General features: G+C 37.8%; 1 protein-coding gene across 2 annotated transcripts in view; it reads right to left on the bottom strand.

The window, feature by feature from the left end:
* BMPR1A (bone morphogenetic protein receptor type 1A) overlaps positions 1-25,260 on the bottom strand; it is an 81,430-nt gene that overhangs the window by 40,440 nt on the left and 15,730 nt on the right. Inside the window, exon 2 of one of the 2 annotated variants that reach the window (XM_065843146.2) lies at positions 5,542-5,663. The exons of the other annotated variant lie outside the window; for it this stretch is intronic. The gene's annotated coding sequence lies outside the window, so the exon portion shown is untranslated. The remainder of the gene's footprint in view (positions 1-5,541; positions 5,664-25,260) is intronic. 2 annotated transcript variants of the gene reach the window in all.

Genomic DNA, 25,260 nt, shown 5'->3' with positions numbered 1-25,260 from the left:
ACACACCTGTGGTTTGATTTTTTTTTTTTAATTAACCTGCACCATCAAGAAGTTCTCTTCTATTCTATAGTATTAACACATCTCCCTGTTTTCCAAAAACGGCAAAATATTTCAATTAAGTGTCATACGACTAACCAATTCATGAATTTTTACTGCTTAATTATTCAGATTCTTTTTCAGCATGGGTATTTTTAAAAATCAAAGTTTCAGAACAGAATATTTACATTTTAAAATATTCAAATTATTACTCAAGATCCTGAAATTCCTGTACTGTGTTGTAAAGGCAAAACATACATATTTTAAGGACATGAAAAAAGTATGCCTTCTTTACCTACACTTGGCAATGGTACGTTTAATTTTTTTAAAGAATATAACATACCTGGATTAGAAATAAGAAAACTAGCAAGTTTCTACCATGCTGTTTTTTATTAAGGATATTATGCAAGGACCTTTATCTAAATCCATCTTAGATTTTGGTAGGTTAATAAGTAGCTGTTTATTTTAAAATACATGTTAACTGGACCCCTAGATTTATTTCCGTATCAACTACAACACTTGAGAAACATCTCATCTAACATTCCATGAAAGTTATCATAACATCAAAACCTTGGTACCTCTGGAGGACTTTTAAACCGATCTCAGAGGAACCTAAGTCCATAACTGACTTCTTTGGACTGCTTCAAAATAGCACCATCAGAAAGAAACGTTCATCTGCTTGGTTTTGCCTCAAGAAAATTAAAAAAAAAAAAAGGAAAAACAATTCTTGAAAACAAAAACAATCTCCGTATTAATGTTCAGTACATAACCACATTTTACCTTTCTTAATCTAAACATTAAGCAAGCAAATAAACCAAAAAGAAAATCTGGTATGTTTCTAATTTCATACAATCAGATTATTGTAACGTGGATAAGATACACTTCTATCAATATAAACATCTTCAGACTGTACTGTGAATGCAGATGTGTGCACTTTTATCACCATAAGTTCTTCAATTAATTCTTTCTCCTACCCCATAAAATTCCCATCCTCAGATATGGAAATAAGACAGAAAATTTATCCTCCTCTTACTACATAGGAACTTGCCTGGATTTCTTTCAGATCTGTTACCCACTACACTTTCAACAGGAGCTTCTGAGCCAAACAGAGCCAATATAAAAACCGTGAAATGAGGGGATTTTTGGACAGCTTAACTCAACCTTTCTGAACCTGACACAGCCTCAGCCTAGCAACAGGGAAGGCTCTTGTTCTATGTTGAGATTGAGACAGTCACATTACTGGAACAACCTGGGCTAAGGGAGGCCAAATGGATGCGAGGAAAACACTGTTAGATGGATACTGGTCAAAGGACCAGCAGAATGTGTGACAGCATGTCACAGAACAGAGCAGCTCCGGAGGGGAATCACTGGCACGTCCTGTTTTCGTCAACTAATTGGCAAGACGACACGGAATCCTGGTTACTCCACTCTGGAAAACGCTTTGAGCACACAGACCTGCATTTCCCATTTGTGGTTTGAGCCTGAAGTGGCTCAGCGTGTTTGTTACGGAATTAACTCCTAGCAAATAGTTTGCCACCAAGGAAATTTGGTGGCAGCTAACCCAACCTTACAGAACGACTGCTTCCTAAATGAAGGGAGGACATTTTATGTAGTCATGATGATTAAGAAGAAAACCACTGCAGGAACACCATCTCATCACTGGCAGATTTCACTCTGAAACACTGTGCACGTGTTCCTGGCTACTGAACAAACAAGCTGGTTCTATCACCACTGGTCTGGGAGGAGACAGAAAGATGACAACTCTGTGGACACTAAAAGCTGAAGAGTAGGAAGTTACTCCTAAACTGTCAACTAAAGTACTGGTTCAGTAACTGCACACGGGAGGTCTTTAATCTCCTAGTTGATGCCTTGCTCCAGGCAAGTCAAACTAGGGGAGTATTTTACATTTTAATGTAAAAGGGCAAGTCATCCCAGGCCAGTTTTCAGTACCCCAAAGAAAACAAAGTAATAATACAATCAAAATCTTTAATATTAAATAGACAACTTGATACAGGAGACCAGTTGCAGAAGGTAATTAAGCATACAGAGCCCTGCTGATTAGGTGTAATAACACGATGCCGTATTTCTCCAGTTACATCGCACTAGAAATGCCAAAGACTTCCACAAATTCAGAGCTGCAATTAAAAGACAGACAACCTACTACGTAAGATGTAAGAAAATTTTACACCATCTTAAAAAATAAGAGCAGAACTAGCATAAGTACAATGAAGGGCTGTGTTACAGAAATATTCCACTTCAAGAAAGATTAAAATAAACCATCTTGAGAACTGTCAGAGATATGGATGATACTCTTCATTGAACCTTAACAGGGAGGAGATAACCAGAGAGATTTAACCACAATTTCTCCTGTACACCAACTAGGAACTAAGAAATAAATTAACAGGCAGCAGTTTTAGATGCAAACAAAACGCACTTTCTGTATATGACAACCATTTGATGCTAAAGCACTGACTTTCACAGAGTTTTGTGGGTATCAGAAGTCATAAATGGTCTAAAAAACTACACCTGAAAGCAGGTCAGGCTATGAAAGACAATACCACGCAGCTCTCACTCAGGAAGCACAGAAAATGTTCGATCAACACCTGGGACAATGTACTCTGTCCACATCTGCTATTTACAGTTTTTCCCTCTTGGGCCCTGGTAACCTTATCTTTTGTCTTTGTCACATTGCTATTGAAATTCAAGTATAGAGGTATAAAACCAGGAGATAGAACATACACGGAAACAAATTATTAACAAAAGGACTTTTTTTAGTTTGGTTCTGATAAGTTCCCTTCTTGCCTTTTGTGTGCTTGTTGATTTACAAGCCCATAATCCTTAGTAAAAACAGGACAAGCTGTGTCAAGATAGGGAAATTTTGTGGTAGAGTGGTGTTGCCATTTCATATTTTGCTGGATCAGCTATTTACATACAGGGAAAGCATAAAACCACCTCCCTCCACTGTTGCTAATCCTATCACTATTTTAAAATACAGTGGACAACAGGGGAAACAACCTTGTGAAGGTGGTTTGGCAGGGGGGTGTGAGGGGTGGGTTTGTTTTCTTTTTCCCTTTTTAAAATAATATTTCATCCTGAGTTTTTAACCCAACTGTATAGGCTTATGCCCTGCCACTTAACACCAGAAAGCTTTTGCTCAGCCATATTAGCAAAATAATAAGTATTAGCAAAAAAAAAAGCCCTTTTCTCTTTCTCTCTGTGTAACAGAAGGGCATCCACCTATTTTTCAGTTCAGTTCAGGACAGCATCTGAAAGACACTTAGAGGGAAACACAGATGGTATCTTGAAGACATACTAATTAGCATTTACTCTTTATTTAGAGACGTTATTTATACATGGCATCTTCTCCAAGCATTACCCTTCCCTCAAATTCCTTATATGAAAGGAGTGAGATTTTTCATTAAGAAAGTTTACAGCACTACTTCTCCTAATACTGCATCAGCTCTAAATGCTTTGGGAGTGGGATCATTGAGAACAGAAGGCAGAGTGATGAAAGAGTTGTTTTATGATGACCCCTTCTGTACACTCTATCATTGCCATATCCTGTAAACCCCGGAATTTTACCCAAAGATCATCCTTTCACTTTAGCACATGAATCACTCTTCTAAATGGCTGACGTGGTTCTAGTTTCCACTGCAGACCATCTTGGTTAATGAAGCTATTTAGTTGTACAAATAGCTCTTAAAGTACACAGTCTTCTATTAGTATGCACATGTTCCACAAACACTTAATCTCAATTTTGCAATTTATTTCTAATTACAAGCCTGATAATAGAAACTATTCTTTCTGGTAGAGCGATCTTTGAAGACAGTGCCTCAATTGCGGTCTTCTATTGATAATTTGAGAACTGTTATTTATTATTCAACTGTGTCTCTCATTGGAGGAGAAATTATCTGCTCCCCTCTTCAGGGAGAAAAAGAGGAAGCTGGTTCTTGATTTTGTGTTAGTGCCAAGTCCATAATTTTCACCACTGATTCCAAGTCCTTTACTTTCCAGTACTACGCAAGTATGTGAAACCTACAGTAGCTGCAGGTTTGTTTTCAAGGCGCATAAGACAACTGGCCTTTGAGTTATGCAACGTATTTTTAGGAATATATGACTGAATGAGAAGAAACAGTACCTGCCTGTCTTCGTGTCAGGCATAAAATAACTTGAGTAAAATAGGAAGGTGAAAGAAGCTAACATACATCCTTAAGACATGCATTCAGCATGTAGATCAGAGTATTATCTTCCTCATCTGAAGTGCTGTAGATTGACTACAGATATTGCACTTGTCAACACAATTTCCAACTTTATACTTTTGTGAATTTGCTTATGGTGTGCAGAAAGTTACACATTTTTAACAATAAAACAGCTAAAGAGAAAATGTGGGTTAGCTGGATTCAATGCTGATCTTTCCCTAGGCACTGTTTCTCTACAATTTAGCCTCCAAAAGGGGATACATGCTTTTCTCTGTCAGTCAAATGTGTGTTAAGATTCCTCGGCTGATCTCCATAAGGGAAAAAGGCACAGTTCTGCTATAAGAAAAATTTGTTTTCTTGAAAAGGGATTCAACATCTAACAGTGGCCAAAATCTGCAAGATAAAATAATCTGAGATGAAAACTTACTTTGAGAACAACCAGATGATGACTGGTGAAACCTGTTAGCCCAAGTCTCTGAAGCTGTCCCACCTGTTACAGAGACCCCATTTCTACCCAAACGGGAAAAAGTGAGAAGGGCCAACAGCATCACAGCTTAAAAACAACTGTGTCTGGGCTCTGCTTCAGCTCCAGCTAAGCAAAATGAGAACCATTAGAAGCTAGATGTAGGATGGCAGGTCGTTTATTTAAACAGATTTAATTTTGCAGAAGAGAATTCTGAAATATGTGATAAATCTGACATTTCAGAATTATTCTACTTAGTCTCTTAGTAACATAAAGGAAAAAAGCTTCAGACACCACAAAGCAGCAAACTATGAACCAAACATACCCATCACTCATAATCAATCACAGGAATGGCTTTATGTAAGAAGCAGTGGAATTTAATTTGAAAACAAACAAACAAAACCCAGAAAACATAATGTTTTATTAAGAGCCGTAATATTAAAACCCAGTGTAATAACATTTTGTACCAGTCTAACACTGTGCCAGAGGACAAGATGCCCAACAAGCACATCACTTAGTTGTGTACCAGTCCTTTATTTCAATTAAAGGATTAGTAATAACCATGACCAGACAGATTGTACCAAACACAATTTGTATGATATAGTAATTTTTTTGTCAATGTATATTTCTACAATAGATATCTCTGTAGTTTTGCTGTCTTTTTTCATAACTGAAACATGGACAGAGTGGATAAAACAGCTGTTTCAGTAGGGTGTTAAAGACTGTCACTAGCATAAAAAAAAGAAGGCTCAGAAATGTTTGTAAGAAAATATGGTAGCTGCTTATCATACACTTTTTATCACTGAAATTCTTGAAACAGAATTTTGCATGCATTAACCTTACCTCAGAATTAGGAAACTGAATGAAACGGTATTGTACTTCAAGTTTCCTCCAGACTGTTTTCATCTGTACTTCCACTTCATTAGTTCAAAGGTGGTATTATGGAAATGCATATTTCTATTAATCTGTAAAACAGGAGGAAAAACTGTCTTGAGAGATACCCAAAGAAATTGTATTGACAGTTTATAGTACCTAATGTGAACTGCACATTGTAGATACTGGTATCTGAAATTACAGAAGCCATCTGCTATTATGAACTGCCCCTAGCTAGAACAAACTTCTTAGGCTCCTGCATTTCTAACAGTTGCATGGCTGCAGTATATTTATAAAATACTGATGCTAAAAAGCATTTGATTTTTTATATAAGTATATAAGCGAATTATTTAATTTTTATATATATAAAAAATATATATATAAATAATAATTATTAAATATATATATATAATTAAATAATTCGCTTATATACTTTTAAAAAAAAATCTATCCTTCACTTTAAATATAGGTTTGTCTTACACGAATGGTGATGCCAGGGAAGAAAGGTGTTAAAAATCTCAGCAGATAGCTTTCCTATGAAAAGAAGCCTTTCTGATCTCTCCCAGTAACTCTTGGATTCACCTGGTCTATACCAGCCAGATTTGCAAGCCTCTAGATACCAGGTTTCTCAAATTTTTAAGTCAGCAGACTAGAAGGATCCATTGTTGGTGACAAGGGAAAAAAACAAACACCACACAAGTCAATCTTTATTAAACACTGTAGAATCTGTAAGACTGCAGCTTCACAGCAAAAGTCTACTGGTGTCACCCCATTAGTTCCAGTATACAAGGAACTGCAATATACTGAGAAATAATCAATAGGTTTATTGTAGCTGGACACAGGCATGATTACTCCTGGGAAGCAAAAGCAAGCCAAGAATTTGGAAGAAGTACTGGCAATAGGGCTGGTTTGATTTTGTGCTTGTGTTTTTGAAGCGTTGTGCATCCAGGCCTTATAGGAAAGCACAGCACAGGCTCTTACCTGGCACTCCAACAACTGTGAGCAAGCATGGCTTGTGTAAAGTCCTGAAGTTTTCAAATGCATTATAGCCAGCTAAGCTGAGCTTATCAGCTTTACTACATAGATTCCATTTTGAGCATATGCCACCTATTGCCTACTCTTCCTATCTTGTCATAGCACCACAATTTTTGAATGTTTCCATCATCCAAAGCTTGCAAAAAGATCATACAAGAACGCTATCATTTGGAAGTCCCAGTCTTGTGACTGCAAACGTAACCTTGAAAGTAACACAAAGGCTTAAACACCAGTAATCCAGCTATACTGTTAAAAAGCATACAAGCACTCTTACAGTGTAGAGATAATACCTTATTTTTGAATGCCAAAGACAACAGTACTGGGAATAGAGGTAGACAAACCATGTGCCCGCAGGATTTCCAGCAGTGGAAGAGTTTCAATATCCGCTTTCCTTCTCTTTTCCTTTCTAAGCACCACAAAGACCTTAACCATTACAAGAAGGTCAGAATACTTCTGTCTCCATGTCCATTTATAAGCAGTGTTCCTCACACACTGAGGTTTAATAGTCGTGGTAATAAATAATAAATTTGTGTAAAATGGTAACCCGAAACCATCCTGAATATCAGATAGCGCCAGTTCTTAAAGACAACTGTCTGCACTGAGCAGACAGGCTGACACTTGACTGGTATTTCTTCCATGGTAAAACTGAAAAAACACTCTAGCCATGCAAAAGGGTTTGTGGGGATTGTTTTCACCTTTTTAAAGTAAATAAAGAATCTGCAAAATATATCCATCTCTCTCTCTTTACAACCAAAGAACTTGAGTTCATCTTCTGTTGGATTCCAAAAGAAACAACTATAAACAGAAAAAAGTTGGTGTGCTTTCTGTTTTTACAACACTGCTACTCCCCCTGTACCTAGTATCTGATTTATATAAAAGCCACTTTGTATCATTTAAATAGGCTGCTTTACAAGGGTAAAGACATTTCTGAGCAATGCTGGTCACTTTTTTTGTTTTTAAAATTATGCTCTCCTGATATTTTTTCCAAACACCCAAATCTATGAAATTCTTAGTAACTGGTAATTCCTATAAGCATTCATTGCATTTCCTGATCCCACTCCCATGTATCAGGTATCCAAGTTCTCTTACCAAACAAAATTATTTTAGTGAACTTCCTGATCTGCATGACCCTAGGTATGTCTACATCAGCATTTTAATTCAAATCAGGACTGTACTTCTGAAGTCAGCCTCCCAAGCAACTCCATTTTCCTTGCTTTGCTTTACATTGCAAAGCAGTCTCCAAGTACATGAACCAGACTTCTTTTGAATAAAACTAGATCAGAGAATAAGCTTCAGGTGCGCACTGTACACGCTCCAACCACTACCAGGTATTCAGCCACAGAATCAGACGAGGACCAGCTTGAAATAAAACCCTCACAATCTGTATACCATGGATGCCAGGTTCTCAGCACCTGACAAATCTGATCCTGTTACACCACATTGCTCAGTAATGTGGACACAGCCTCTTTTATGGCTTACTGAATATTTGTGTCAGTTCCAGATGCATCTCTCCCATTTTCAAAGGGACAACTACAAGACCTCTGTCACAGATGGGACTGGAATTAATGATACTATTAATTTATGCAAGTGTCCTCACTGTGTTAATATTTCTCCCATTTCTTCATTGGCATGAGATGTAACTTAAGAACATACAGGATTGTATAAAAGTCAATTGTCTTAAATATTTATTTTACACAGTTACCCAAAAAGGTTCATTGTTAATGGACTGGTTTTTTAAAATGTTCAGTGCCATTGTTGATAGCGTCTTCTTCCAGAGAAATGCTATCAAGAACAAAATAAAACTATTGAATAAACTACTTGCACAACTTCACCTTTGCTTTATTAGGCCTTGATCTACTACAATGACTACAAGAAGCATGAATTCAAAAGTACAGAGCTTTACAGTGCTTGTTGCTATTTACACATTAAATCCAGATTTGTGTGGGAATTTTTCTAAGTGTTAATACTAAATTTGGGATCTTCATATACGATTAACTCAGAAATAACAGCAACCAATCTGGGAAAAGAAAAGTCTGAATTACATGAATACACTAGCTACCTAGCGAACCCAGAGAACTGTAGGTTTTCTGCCATTGGCAGGTCCCAAGGTACAGTGAGAATATCTAAGATAAGCTGATCTAAACCTCATTTAGTGTGTGAGGAGGAAAGGGCTACCCTGCTAGTGCAGGACAGAGGGCAGGAACCAACCAACCAGCCATGAGCAGGACAAACCAACAGGAGAGACTTGCAGTGGCAAAGCTCAAGCCAGACTAACTCACCATACTTAGGCTGTGGATTCCTATTTGTCTTCCCACATATCTCTAGATCCTGCTTCCCTTCTCAGTAGCTTCAGTTCCTCCTGCTCCAGGGCCACATCCAACTCAGTCCCTCACCTGTCTCTTCTTTTGATGCTGAAAAGTTTCCTGGCACTTGACTCTCCCTGCACTCTGTTCCTCCAGTTCACTCCCCCTTTGTCCCAACTGCCCCACCAGTTTTTAGCTGAATTACTTGATTCATCTTAAATTACCTCTTCATCCTCAGAGGACCTTGCTACTTGTTACAGTTGGGGAAATATGCTAAAATTTGAGAACTGCCCTTTATTTGGGGCAGGTGGGTGGGATATATAACTTTCATTCCTCAGTATGAATTCGAAATTTCACAGCAGAGGTAGATGAAGGGCCTTTCTGATGTGGCATAAGCATCTGGTACCCTGACAAACCTATAGCTGAATAAGCACAGCAGGAAAGGTTGGCAGGCGGGAAATCTGCAATTGCAGAAAGACAGGATGCTTGTACAGACTTCACCTTTAAATAAAAACTGATGTACCATCGTTTTTAGAAACAGACACATGCAAATGGCAAAATCTTTGTGCTATTAGGCATCTCTAACTCAGGTGTTCATTTTAAAGGCAAAATTATATGTATTTAAGGAACATAATTTTGGAAAGTAACTAACTAACATAACAGTTGAAGTAATTCAATTTCAAGTAAGTACACAATCATACAAGGACTCATTGGTGCAGACTATGGGTTAAATACTTCTCCATTCACTCCAGCTTCCAGTTGCTTCTTTCCTACTCTTTTACTTCCTCCAGCCACCAGCACTTCACTTCTGCAGGGACAGCTGTTCAGCTAATCCTACCTTTATCTCAATTTATGAAACAGAACTTGTTTTAAAGCTGCTGCAAATTCAGATCATGTCACAGACGTGGGCTAGGGTGATATTGGACAAACAGTTACATCAGAAAAAATAAAACGAGGGGCGATAACCTTCAGCATCTCAGATTTGGGGTGGGAGCAAAGGGGAGAAAGAGAAAAGCAAGTGGTGCTACCAACGTGCCTCTGTGTGTAGTGTCAGAGTTCACAGCCAGCTGAGGGCTCTGTTAACCACAGACAGGACAGGTTTCAGAAGCAGAATTACTCATTTTCAGGTACACTGTAGTCCTAAACAAAAGGCTTTTTGTTAGAAATCTATGCACAAATAAAATAGACTGCAGGCCCAGATGGCAGCCTAGAAGATGCTTCAGTTAACAGCCTCATGACTGCCACTAGAAATTTTATCCAGAGTCACCGTAAGCCAGAAAGTTTGAAAAATAGTATACTGTTTTTAGAAGCTGTGAAATTTGAGTGGAATTTTAAAGGGAAAACAGCCATACCAAATTTCCAAATTCTACCTCAAAGTTCATGTCCAAGGATAGGAATTTCTTAAGGAAAACTTTTTCAACAAATTTACATGTGAGAAAAATCCCATAGCATACCGGTAATAGAAAACGTCACACTGCCTGTGGCACATTTGGGACTTGGTGGTCTTGTCTGTGGAACAGCAAAGGTATATGAGCAAGAACATCTCATTGAACAACCAACCCTTCCAAATTCAATGGGACTATTATACACAATAAAATGAACTGGCTGAAAAAGCAAATTGCTTTCCAGCCTTTGGACAACAAGTTTTTCAAGTAGCAAGATGGGAAATAAGAACCTGAAATATGGTTCAAGCAGATTTATCTAATTCTTGAGGCAAGCTAGTTCAAAACCACTCAAAAATCACTTCAGTAAAAATCTACCTACATCAAAGCTAATTTTTAAAATTAATTTTATTCCTGTATTCCCTTGAGTTTTAATAAACAATAACCAAGTTATTCTTGCAAGCCATTAAAAATGCAAGGAATAATACAACAGTCCAGCAGATCATGTCATACTGTTCTTCACATCTGTATTACAGTAGTTCGGCCTTTCTGTATATCCGGTCAAGACTCTCAAATTAGTTCAGGATACCACTAATCTTTCCAGCACTTCTAGGCTGTTCTTAGAAAGCCTCTATTTTGTTGTTTTTATTACTACATGGATCCTTTACTAAAGAAAAAAAAACAATCATCATTTTTGGGGAGGTTTACAGAACTTCAGAAATACTGCCCTGGAATAGTTTGATGAAAATAAGGTATCATATATAAATAATACAGACTTAAACATTAACTGGTCGATTTAAGTTCTAATGTAACCTGGCTGGTTGGTTGTGCAGGCAGGTAGAATAATGAGTGCTGCTACCACTAATGCAAAATCTCTTAATTGACCTTTCCTCTCCAGTCTGACAGCATATATAGAGCAAATCTGTAAAATTAAAAAGAATACAACTTGTCTTCAATTCAGGTCTCCCTCTTTGTAGGGAAAAAAAAAAAAAAAAAATCTTCTCTATTGGAGGCATGCAGCTTTCTTCTTACTAGGACAGAATTTTTATGTATTTCATTAACATTATTAGTCAGAAGTTAAATCCACGAACTAGATCTAGCACACTGACATAAGTTTTTTGTAGAACAGATACAGCTTCTCTTGACATGTTTAAAGAACTTCTCTAGCCAGGAAGCGTCAGGAGGCTCTTCACATGTCACATCATTTGGTCCTTTTACATAGGAGGAAAGAGTCTGTGCCCTAGAACCTGACCTTTTCTTCTGCAAGCTCATACAGACAGAAGATGCCCTGAACAGGCAGTATCTGAAGGACCGACACACTGCTTCAAGCTCAGCACTCTCCCTGCCCTTGTTACGCCTTTCTGTCTTCATCATCTGAGTTTCCAGCCGAGATTAAGTGTTCTACACAATCAAGCTCCCGAAACATCATTGCCCCAGGGCATATCTAGAAGTATTAGAACACAAATACATTCCTGAGTAAGGCAGGACTGCGCATTACCAGACAAATAGACAGGATGCACTTTTCAGAGTGACATGAATCTGCATAAATTACAATCCACTGCACTGTCCACAACATCTTGTGACACAAGGAATTCATTACTGAGGCCATGAGAATCCACACACAAACCTCCTTTAGAGCCATCATGAAAGTCTGCCTCAGCTTTTACTTTGTCCTGGCAGATGTAATTGCTATAGTAGAAAGAGTTTAAAAGGCATTTAAACAAAGTTCTTAGGGACATGGTTTAGTGCTAGAGATAGGTTATGGTTGGACTCAATGATCCTGAGGGTCTCTTCCAAGCAAAATGATTCTATGAGTTTAAGCCTCCTGATTTCTTTGAGGATATCTTGAATATTTTATTTTGGCATACATCATCTGGAGTTATCAGAAGGACTCCACAGCCTATCATGCTGTGAGAGCAGGCTCTGCAATCCCAGTGAAGCTGCAGTATTCCTCCCAGTTTTCTTAGATGTTCTTTGTCCAATGAGCCAGGAGAAGCCAAAAAAAATAAAATCAGTTGACTCTCTATACTTCGAGGCTAAAAGATATCTGCCAACAGCTCGCTGTTCATACCGAAGTGGTTATATAGCAGGCCATCCTCAAAAGCAATTCCATCAGTCTGCAGCACTGGTGATGCAACAAAGCCAGACAGTTAATTCAGTGTGGAGAGGTTGAGTCAGAATCTGACTTGCCAAGCTTTGTCAAAAAACAACTGGGCTAAAGCTTTTGCTGTGCAACTCCTTTCATCATATTCCACAACTCTCCAAGTATCCAGAACAGTTCGCTAACAAGTACTTTTGCTTTTTGAGAGAGATATAAAACTCAACTGTTTTACCTCAGCTTTGGAGGCACCCAACCCAAAGCTCCTCTATCCACAATCCAAACCTCCTCTCAGGATACTGAACACAGATGGGTCACATGGTTAACAGTTTCCTGCTGCATCTATCATATCTAAAAACATGAGGCTAGTTGTGAGACCATGGACTTCACAAGCCTTCCAGAGTTTCAAAACTTCATCAAAAAACACCTAGGCTCCATGCTGTTTAGGCATCAGGCAATTTCGCAGTCAACTTCCCCAGTGTGCTGGGCCCTACTCACCACCTGGCTGACAGGTTGCCTTGCATGGATGGAAGCAACAATAAAATTTGATCACTTGGCACACAGACCCAGAGGTGGGCATTCTTATCACAATACCGATGCCTGGGAATGCTGCCCAGACTGCAGTTTCTCTCTGACAAAAGCACCAATGAAATCTAGCTTCTGCCTGTGCCGCGGGACATATTAGACCACGTTTTGATAGGTGATCCTCTTCTCCCTCCCCCTAAGATTCCTGCAAAAGGTCAAGTATTTCTTCAATTTGTCTTTTTATAGAGTAATTCAAACAGTGAAAAACATTTTCAGGAACCCCTGATTTTTTATTTTTGTTTTAGAGTTCTGCCACAGCTTTAAAATCCTATGGTCTTAGGCACTATCAAATCAGCACAGAGCAAACGAGATCCCAAAACTGCATTAATGTTCTATCGCATTGACCCTCTGCATGAGTGTGTAGGGTTAATGTTTTGTTTCTTTCATTTTTAAGTTGAACCACAGCCACACAGAATCATATTAAACACAGCTTGCAGTATTGGTAACTTCTGACAAAGAACACAAGTGACTGGAACACATAGCTGGGAATGAGAAAACCTTTCCAAGAAGGTCACTGACTTCAGCAAAACAGTGAGTCTGAGCCATCATCTCAACAGCTCTGAACACATGTGAGCATGACAGCATCTTTAAGGAAATCAGGAGACACCCCAGATACCCCCCCAATGGTTACAGCCCTTCACCATGAACAGACTTATCAGGTACGTAAGTTTTCCTAGAGAAAATGACATGGATTACACTCTAACATTCAAGATAGCAAAATAATGGTCTTGGGGGAACCATTGCAACATGTGCTGGTGCTCAAAAATTACTACTTTTTCATTCAAATATGAGAATACAAACATAACTTGATATTTTTGGCAGTTTAAACAGATTCAAATATTAAGAGCCCTTGCAATTAATTTTCTTCTAGAAATCATAAAAATACTTATTAGCTCAAAAGTGTTCCTCCCGAAAAGCAAAATAAAAACCTATGTCTCTATCATAACTCAGTCTTTCCCAACAGAACATTCAAAGTATGAATGCTTTCCCCTGTCAGATCTGACACACAGAGAACAGTTGAAGGTCAGTCATCATGCATTTTAGTTGTCAGGGATGCTAACTATTTTAAAAGAATATGGCAACCTTAAGGTTCCAGATGTTAGCAGCTGGCACACAGAGCTGAACATTCAGGTTTTTTTCCCCTGGAGTTTAAAAATGCACATATTCTATTAAATGGCGTGTACTGAAACCAAAATCCTATTGGCATCAGGGGCACAAAAACACAGAATTCTTGCCTCACTCAGTAAAATCTGTTTAAGTTCTGCTAAAACATATAAACCTTAAAATTTGCATTTGTTTCCACCATGGTAAAATGAAACAATCAGTCAACTATCATTAAATCTGAAAATTGGCAGTGACTACAAAACAAGGGAAGTACATTTAACTGAAATTCATGCAGTGCATATCATATCAAGACCATAGAGAAGAAGGTTTGTATTTATACACCAAACTCTAAATTAGTCGCCTATTGATGTAATCCCTGGTGATAAAAAATACAATGCATACTTTATTTTCTATTATATAACTAATTGGTCATACTTTAATCAACATTAGATTTTTATTAAAATGTATTGCCCAGTGTTTTCCTTCAGACTAGTTATCAATACTGCTTTGGGGAAACCGATTACAATAAGGACGCTCAAATAAGAAGCAGATGAGGCGGTTTAGAATGCTGCAAGAGATCTGTGCATTCTTTGGAGAGTCCAGCTGTTGACAATCATCTATGTAAGGATATATAAATATAAATAAAGTTTGGTTCCCAGTAGGCCCGTATGGTCCAAGTGTAGCATCTAAAATTTAGCTATTTTCATGGTCTGTATGTGAGATCCATTTAGATAAAACTTCAGAAAATCATAATTCAATATTCTTCTAATGCACAATGTTCCACATGGTTACCTAAAGGGATGTCGTGGCTTTCCACAATTAACTGATATTACATAAACAACTTTAAGTCTTCGGCAGAGAAGATAGAGAACTAGAAGTTTTATCATTTTTCATAATTAATTGGTACAAAAAAAAAAAAAATCCTTTACATATTACCTTGGTAGTGTTTGATTGTATCTGATCTCAAGTGGCCTGAACTTTCCTTGATCTGTTTAAAAAAACCAGGCTGTTACTCTTCCTGATACAGTAAGACCAATTTGTCATTCAGACAACCATTAATCCCATCCCAGAAAACACAAGTAGTCTTTTATTGGAAAAGAGAATACACATTAAGAAATATACAACTCAAAAGAAAGCTATAGTTATGGAATCAGCAGCCTCTGATTAAGAAGTTTGCAGTAGGGACACACTGTTGCATACTTGGTCCCTGAAATTTCTTCAAACATTGTTATTTCAGAAAAAAAAAAAATTCATTAAGGAAATCAGAAGTAAAATCTCAAGTAATAATACAAACTGGATACTGCTAAAGTATTCGTTTGCTTATTAGGATCTTATAAGATATGACCATAAAAAGGAATTCCATCCTTACCACTTGCATGATGGCCACCGTGGCCTCAACTGCTGCAGCTGAGCTGAACAGATTAAGACTAAGGCAATGCTACATCACGTATGAAGTAATGCACAAGGGTAATTCAGTGTAGACACTGCTCAAAAATCCTCAGCTGTTTCAGCTACTAAGTCTAACAACTAAACATTCAGAATGCTGGAAGGTTATAGTACCTTAAGCCACCAAATCATGGTCCCTTTCAACTTGACCTAAGATTTCTAATGACAAATTTGTGAAAAAAGTAACTACATATGGAATAGACCTGAAGGGCACAGACAAACACAGGGCAGGACAACTCAACACAAGGTTTTTTAGATATTTAGATAACTATACAGCATGTCCAACCTGGCCTCTCACATTTCCTGCTGATTTATATATTCAGAAGTAAAGGTAAAGAATTTTAGTTAATCACATCTCAAATTCTTTGCTCCAAATGCACAGGACTACTGGTGCCCAGGGCAAGGATCTGAAAGAAAATTAAACCTGGGGGTGTTTTTGTGGTTGTTTTTTTTTTTTTTTGGGGGGGAGGTGGGTCAGTTTTGTTGTTTGGTGTTCGGGATTTTTTTGGGGTGGGGGGTGGTTTTTTGGTGGGTTTTGTTGTGTTTCTTTGGAGGGAGGGAGTTGCAGTGTGGGGTTTTTTTCTGTGTTTTTTGTTGTTGTTGTTTGGTTTTTTGTTGTAATTTGGCTGAGTTTTTTGTTTGTTTGTTTTTTCCATTTCAGAAAACCCACAGTGAAACAAAAATGTGGTGAATACTGATGACATGTCATTTACAGAGAACAATACAGATCTCTTCTGGTTAACTGCCTGGGAACAGTTTCATTTCATATAGCAAAACCACCTTCTATGAAGAATTACTGTAGAAGAAGGGCTGTATCCTGAAAAAAAGGACTTTAAAAAGAACAGCTAAATTAAATCCATAGCTTCTTGAGCCATGGAGAGGCTAACATAGAAGCTCACCTCAGCTACTAACGTGGAAGTTGAAGTATCATCCTACAAGCTGCAGATGAACAGGATGCTCCAAGATAGACCTGACAGGTACAAGTGACCTTTCTCTGCTGCACTTGCTAAAGACATGTCACTTCACAGACATAAGCACAGGACTCATGGAAGAAGAGGCAAAGGGGATAAAGGGGATAAAACAGGCATGAACTATTTTTCAGGCAATTAAGCATACATGGGGTGGGAAAAGACACCTGAAATATGACCACACATTTTAATACATGCCTTATAGCACAATACACTCGAAACAAGAAGTTATTTTATTTTTGGGAAGCAGAGAGAGTAGGTTAGACTTCACTGTCTCTGCTCCAGAGTTGCGCAGAGAATAGTATAGAAGTTTTTCCACCAACATTGAGAGACACCATCAGGAAAATATTTACATTTGTGATAGCTACATTTTTCAATAACGTTTTTGAAAATTTCGTATTTATTTTAGTTCTGGAAAGCTTGACCTGCTACAAAAAAACTTAAGATACTTGATATCATTGCCTCAGTAAGACTTCTAACAAAAAAAGAAAATAAAACCAAAAATAATAATAAAAAAAAAGACACAGACAAAAACCCTCTGACACCAGCAGCTTTTTCTGTTTACTGAAGGCACAAGAGGCAGCAGCTGACATTGGAATTTCACCGAAATTCAAATGCAATATACACTATAAAGAGTTATAAATTATGGACTGATTTACCCAAGAGTGCAGTGGATTGTCCATTGTTAAAGGCATTTACAGCACAATGGGGTATGCATTTACATAGGTTTCCTTTTGCCCTGAAGTCCATAGAGAACAATCTCAAGTAACAATTGCTCAGACCTGGTAACAACACACACACACACCTCTCTTCAAGCTAAGCAAGCAGAGCTTCTTCCCACGTACAGGACCATTAATTTAGTGGAGACAAAGCTGCATTACATGGAACATGAACCATCACAGGAAGGATCTTTTACCTTTACACTACTGTCCCATTTGTTGCTAATTAACATTAAACTTGAAAAACATTTGTAAAAGCATATAAGTAGGGCTATTTCAGATGTATACATCATTACACCCTGTAACATATATCTTTTAACAGAATAAATCTTACAAATACACTTTAAATTATTAATTACCTTAAGTAATTGCTGCTCCATTATTATTTTCTAGGATATTCAAGAGAAAGGAAAACTAAGCATCTTTGCGTGCCCCTTTAGCTTAGGTATTTCATTTCCTATCCAAATAAGTGAAAAAAATTCTTATTTCAACAAAGACAAAATGCAAAAAGGAGTTCTAATAAAGCGGTAACCTCTGTCCCTCTCTACACTGAGAATCATCTGGATTATATTAAACTGTCAAGCAAATACCAGGGTTAATAGAAAGATAAATAAAAGAACCTGTAAAATGGTAGGTTCTTTATAGGCTATGCTAAAGCTCAGTATGAAGCTCGGCTGATTTAACACTTCAAATGCATGACTTCTATTTTATACAATTACACAGGCAAAACTGCAGCCAAATATTTTTACCTATTATCCTAGTGTACAGAGAGGCTGCCTCCTCAGCATCTTATAGAACTACTTATAAAATAGCAATTAATACTGTGAAATTTAGGGGAAGGCAACAAAGACTTCCATACAAGGTTGTCAGATTATCTTATCTCTTACACTTCTGTGATTTAATCTTCTATAACACAGAATCCAGGCTACATATAGTACTCCTGAAACACTGAGTGAGAAAAGGGCCCAAAGTGCAGGCAAACATCTCCTGGGCTCTAAAGAAATTCAGCCTCATCCAGGCATATGCTCGAGTGACAAATTTGAATACCGGTTACAGACCTTGAGCATTCCTCGAAATACTTTCATACTTTAGATAGTAACAGTGCAACTGAATCGTCAGTCTTCAGGAAAGCCTTTTCAGCATAACATCATTCCCACGGAACCAGAAAGCCACCAAATTTCCTTACTCCTTGCAGAAACAACTTTCAGCCCACTAACGACTTACTGGAACCTCAGCACTCCCTGTTCGACAAGAATGTGAGACACTTCCAAGTGATGATAGATTTCAAGGGTGGGTAGTTTCTAAGACTATTCATTGAAAAACAAAAAGAATCCCAGTTCAGAGAAGTAGCTTCCTTATTCAGGTGAAGAAAGGCAAAAGGCTGCCCAAGAGTAAATTGGAAGTATAGAACAGAAAAAAATCAGTTTTTCCTGAAGTGTTTTATAAATGATTATTCACATTTTGCCTCTGTTTTCTTTCTACAGCAAGGTACATCAGTTAAAATTCCCATCTGTATACCATATAGTTCAACAAGAGTATAAAAAGAAGAGATAGAGACACACTATTGTGACCACTTCTGTATATTCAAATGTGAAATGCAATTGTTGGAATAAACAACTGTGGAGAAAAATGTACCCATTATGGATTTCAAATGTATAAGATTATATGTCTTAGAAAGTCAAGAAGGAGTAAGTTGGATATTCCAATGTTTTTTTTTAAATACAACATAAATGTTATTTCCATAGCCCCTTCCTTATAAACCACAGAATGTTAATAAGGATGAAACCACCTTTCACCTCTAAGCAGCTTTGAAAATTACTAAAATTGACACAGAATGACATAGCCATTCAGCAGCAGACTCCATTTATAGGAGTATCTTTCACATTGCATCATAGAACTACATAGTTTTGCTATCAGTTCCACCAACTCAGCACAGGATCAAAACCAGGTTACTTTCTTGGCATTGCATTAACAGTGGAAGATTCTGCAAAAGAAAGTATGTACCACAGATATGTCCCTGCATTTACTTCAAGAGATTTACTGAAGTATACAGGGCTGCAAGTCAGGAAATGGCTTTCAAGCACACGAGGAAGATAAAGTCTGACTTGGTTATGCTGGCTCTAAAAGAATAACCAGATAAAGCTATAAAAGTTACCAAAGTGAGCAGAAATAAATGAATATGTTTAAATAGAAGTTCTGCTGAATAGAAGCAGTAGGCTTGTACATTCCTTCTCACGTTAGTATATTCTCAAAACTAAAATAGAACGAATATTTGAGTATATTTAAACAGAACCACACAACAACGCAATAACAAGCCTACAGCTCTTCATATTTAAAAAGAAAACAGAACTCGAAAGATCTAAGCAATGCAACTAAATCTTGATCAAAGAAGCATGCAATCATATTCTGGCAGTCACCAGAGCAGATGCCTGCCATTAATGTAATATAAGCATCTGCATAAGCTCACTCATCCTTATTTAGAAAGACAAAGAATATCTGAAGTAAGAACAAAAAAAAAAGTTTGAAGTTACAGGAAACCTAGGAAAGGGTGAGCTCAAGACGCTGTAACATACTTTGCTTGTGCAAGTATGTCTGGAAGTCAGGTGAGACCTAGAAACTCCAAAGTTCTTTTCAATACAGGATGTCTGTCTCTAATAAACCAGAATGTTACAGGATAATTCAGTGATCTGATTAAAGGAGTTTTAGACTGTCAAACTGCCAAAACCCCATGTAGATCAGACTATGCAGGTCTTGGCCTTTCCTAAGATTGGAGAAGGGAGTGGGGAACATAAGGAGCAAACAATGATGACATGGGACACAGATATGCATGACCCAAACCAGAAACTCCTAAGAGTGTACTTGAACAGGACTGCTCACTCTTGTCAAGGCACGCAGAGGCATAAAACAGCCGTGGGTTATTTTGTGTTTCCTGAACCAACTTGCGAGGCAGAGGGGACAACCCCCCCAGTACATATTCTTCTAGATACAGCTCAGAAAGCTTAAAGATTCAAGCATTCATCTGATGATTGAAGAGTCTGTGGGCTTTCCTGTCTACATGCTCATTCAGGGCTAAGGTTTATCTCTTTGTCAATAGAGCATTCTGTGCTGCAATTTGTACAAGGACAACATCAGCTCTTCTATGCAGTCCAGCAAACTGGTTTGCAGGAGGTGGGGTCTTCTTGGCTGGTTGTGGGGGGGCGGAGGTGTTTTCTTGTGTTAAATAAGCTGAGACCTGCCCGTAGTTCCACCTTATTAAAGGTAGCAAAATATTTATCATTATCTCAAGAGGAACATTCTTAGATACTGAAAAATAGGAGCAGTTTGGGTATGTAATTCTTATCACACTACTTGTAACTTGATCCTAGAATTAACAAACTGAAAAGCAGCTTCAGAGCCCTATTACCTGCCTCTGGGGAAAAAAAAAAAAAAAAAGACACCTGATCATTTGAAACCTGCATGATCAAGATGTTCTTAAAGATACATAAGATGTTAAGTCAAATACAGGAAAAACATTAGCAGGATGAAGTGATACCCTTCTGCTCAGGTTGATAGATGACACTTTCAAAGGTATATCAATAGGAGGAGGAAGAACAAGATTACACCCTTCATCAGCTTCAAAAATCGTAACAAGGACAAATTCATCAGCAATGTATTTAGGAAGATGTCTTAAATAACTGAATAACTGAAAATGTTTATACTTTGAATGGTATGAAGAGGAGGGAGAATGTTTAGGACAACAAAAGAGAGAACAAAAAGATGTGGCAAGAGAACAGCTTTGTTTTAGCTGTTGCTCCTCTTCGGACAGAAGTTAAAATAGTGTAGAATTCAACCTAGCAGTACAGTGAGGGAAGGACTCGCCCCATAGCTCCTCAGCCCTGCCATGCTACTTCAGGTGCAGACCTATACAGCACCATCGAAAATTGTTTGTTGCCCATGAAGTAACAATGAACAACTGTTCTACTATTGCACACTAATAGAACATTATTCTTCCACAGGTCTTTCAGCACCTGGATTATTTTTTTAAATATTTTCTACATTTGTAAAAAATAATAATTTTAGACTTTTATAATTCTTAGACTTTTTAGTCTAAGTCCTGCAATAGGGCTTTTAACATTTACATAAAAATCATGGGATTCACAAGAAGTACATTAAGAGTTACTCCTTTCCTGGCAAATTGTTTCTTATGCTTGTGAACCACTGCCAAATCTAACACTGACAGAAGAAACACTTCAGAACTTCAACATTTTTTAAAGTCTTTCCATTGTTTCAAATATGCTCTTAGAAACAAACAACATTTAGCAACCATCGTATTATGTTCTCTTTCCCAGGTCACAAACACCCACAATTTAAAAAAAAAAATGTAAGCAGTAAGTGCTGTAGCACAAGACTATGTACAGTTACTTTTGCTAGTACAAATGCTAAGATTTAAAATAAAATAGGAGCCTAAATCCCAAATCTACTGGGGAAAAAAAAAAAAAAAAAAAGCTAGGCATCCACCCAACAGCTCCCACTGACAAAATATTCAGATGGAGATTTTCAGAAAGCCTGTAGCATTTGGCAGCCCTCCTGCCTCAGTTCTCTGTATAAAGACAAACTTAAATCAGGGAATAGAAGACTACCACAAACAGGAGATAAACAGAAAAAATAGTCTACATAGTTTTTCATGCCCCAATGTAGACGTATAGAAAGCTAGAACTCGGGCCACCTGAAAGAAACAAGCCTTAACTACAAGTAACACATTTTAGAAGTGAGTTGGAAAACAAAATTAAAAAAAAAAAAATTGTGAATTTGCTTTCTAAAGAAAGATCTACTAGAAAAGCACACCAATCAGACTCTAAAAAAAGAGCTATCACTCTGTTGGCTGAGTTCTTCCCTCAACTGTGAAACTAAAGATGATGGTGGTACACTGGCAAGCTATACACCGAAGTTCCAGATTTGATTTTAACTCTGATACGTAATACAAATCAAATTTAACCACTGCAGCCAGGTAAACTAAAGCGGCCGATGTTGAACAAGGTCAAGCAATTTTTGCTCCTGTCCTCCATTCACTCACTTAGTTGAATAAAATGATGCCAATTAAAAAGGACCAAACAAGCAACCCATTTGACTGGATTCGAAATCAGATGCGAGACAACTTCGCAGAGCTACATAGGAAAACAAGGTGACCATGTCACATGAAGTGGTAACCCCACACATCCCAGTTGCTGTTGGAACATCAACTCAGACATCGAAACAGACCTCTAGTTCAGCCTCCTGCCCAAAACAAAGAGCAGCAGTTCTGCAGCCTCTCTCAGCATCATGCCCCAATACCTCACCATTCTTTTTTTTTTTTTTAATCCAGTAAGAAATCACCTTGCTGTAACTTGTGGCCGCTCATTTATCATCCTTTCAACATGCACTTCTGGGAAGACTCTAGCTCCACCTTCTATAAAACACCCATTGCGTAGCTGAAGACAAGAAATAGATCACTCCTCAGGCTTCTGCAGGCTGAACAGATGTATCTGGCAGCTCCTCTGCTGCAGGGCAAGCCATTACATTGGTGTCTCATGTGCTGGGGGACCCAGACCTGGCAGACCAAGCCTGCAGCCTGCTGGCTATGACTGCTGTTCTAACTCAGCAAAACTGTGACCCAAAACCAAAAGGTTGAAGTCTTGATCCCACTACTCTACCCCAAGTTGCAGACCAGAGCTAGTACCCCATGTGATCAAAGGATGAGGTTCCTCAAATAACTAATGTGACTGATTTGGTGTTGTGTTTTTTTGTTTGTTTTGGTTTGGTTTCGTTTTTTTGATAGGTTGGATTTCTGACAGATCGGGACAATGAAATGACTTAACCTGGTTACCACAATTGCTAGATAGACTATAACAAGTGAAAGGTGCAGAACCACCCATTATCTCACTGCCCTATCAAACAGGTGAACAAATATCTGAGATGGTTTTACAGTGAAAGGAACGCTAAAAACATACAGCATATTCTCCTTTTGCAAGGTTGTTAGCTCAAATACCATGTTATTTTAGTGCCAAAATAGTTTTGTTGCTTGCCACAGAAGATTAAGGGAAGTGGTTTTATGAAGATCTATGCAAACATTTTGCAAGGTTAAGCGTGCGTGGGCAGAACGGACATAATTCAGATATGTTCGTTACAAACTTACAGCATGACTGCAGCAACTACACTCTTCTTTTAGCTAAAGCAGAACCGTGCGCTGGTGATAAAATCTTAGAGCTCTGCATGTATTCATTTACCGTGAATCTCAGCACAGGGGCTTCACTGCCACAGTTAGACTGCTTGAAGTTTCTGAACTGGCTCAATACGTGCATTTATAGTCCTTTTCTGACTTCTAGGCATTATACACACTGACATCTTAGCTTCAAAATGATGAAACTATCTGAACTACACTGAAACCTATCATAAATGTACACATTGGAAAATAAACAAAAAGGTGGTTTGTTTGTTTTTTGTTTGTTTGTTTAATATTAGTTACCTTTATCTAGTCTCAATAGCAGCTGCATCCACTCCATACTGCTTTTTGGAAATTAACATTTTTTTTTTTAACCAACACCACACACATTTTTAAATAAAGCATGGGACAATGAGTTGAGAAAACACTGAGAATAATTTGGCTAAAGAGAAGATAAGGTGTCCGTGTCATTTATTTTTACTATATATAGTCTTACTAAGAAAATGAGATAGAGAGTCCATTTACATTTTTGCTCTTACAGTCAAATTTTATTGACCCGAGGGTAAACTAAACCTTCCCAAAAAGTTTATGTTCAGATTTTACACTTGTGGATTGGACAGTAACCAGTTGAGACTAGATTTCTCATGTTCAGGCTGAGGAGAAGAAAAATTCTCCAACCTGTACCATAGACACTTCTGCTGGGACATAATAGACTCCCTGCAGCAAAACAGAATCAGTTTGATCCTTTTGGTTTGGGGGAGCTAAGGGATAAAGCAGCAGCAACTCTTAGAAAGAATTTTCATCAGAAGAAGGTACTGTCTGTGATTGCTTTGCGGTAACTAAAACAACGGCAGAATTTTGACATAGGACTCCCCCTTTCAGTGGGTGCTTGCTTTTATTCGTGGGTGGAGGGAGGAGAATAAAAGGAATTCCTTTGAGAGCTGCATTGCTAACCACAACCAGGATCATTTTACCTCTTTTGCTACAAAGAGGTTATATACCATGAAAAAAAATCCCATGACCTAACAGTTTCATATTATTTTACAAATAATATAACTCCAACCAGTTGCTAAAAGATATTTTTGTAGTTGATTTGCTTTGCACATTTCACAGCACTTGATTCACAGTATTCATCATTTAGGCTCAAGTGTGGTATCCCATGCCCTTGCTGAGTCTTCCCATGAACAAAGCTGTACTCAGCTCTTGAAGGAAATCGAGAGTTGTTATTTACCTCATTTTTGTGATACCATACAGATGGTAGAAAAAAAAGTCAAGAGTTGTTGACATCTGATTGGCAGGATCATTTACAACCTGAATTAAAAATGCAGGGGAGAGAGGGGAAGAATACCACACCAAAACCCAACATGGTCAGTGTTTCAACTTAAGATCTCCTTAGTTTCTTTTTTCTGAAAATATTTATGGAGCCTCAGAGAACTACACAAGACATGTGTTAGTGACCCTATGCAAAGAGTAGATATAAACTGATGTTGCTGTATCTTTGCACTCTACCAACTACAATAAATATTCTACAGAGCTATCTGTTCCAGAGTCAAATTGAAACTTTAAATACAAACCCAGTTCTATTATAAAAAGCCTTAATGATACACTCCTGCAGGTTTTTTTCTAGTGGTGAAGGCTTTAAAAAGTGTGCACTAAGTACACAACCATTGTTTCACCAATGAACTGAGTACGGCTGCAATGCAAACATTAAATGGAAATTATATGATCCTTAAAACACATTACTTCAAATTGGTATTTTGTATCCATGGGAAGAGATGGGAAAACAAGCAAAATACGCAAACCTACATGTCCATGAAAAAGGTTTAATATTAACCTAAAATTTACATAATACTGTAAATACAGGTAGCAAC

The sequence above is a fragment of the Patagioenas fasciata genome, chromosome 8 (genome assembly GCF_037038585.1).
Source record: "Patagioenas fasciata isolate bPatFas1 chromosome 8, bPatFas1.hap1, whole genome shotgun sequence".
Lineage (NCBI taxonomy): Eukaryota > Metazoa > Chordata > Aves > Columbiformes > Columbidae > Patagioenas > Patagioenas fasciata.
The sequence above is the reverse complement of the archived record's forward strand: the minus strand, read 5'-3'. Positions and strand labels throughout refer to the sequence as shown.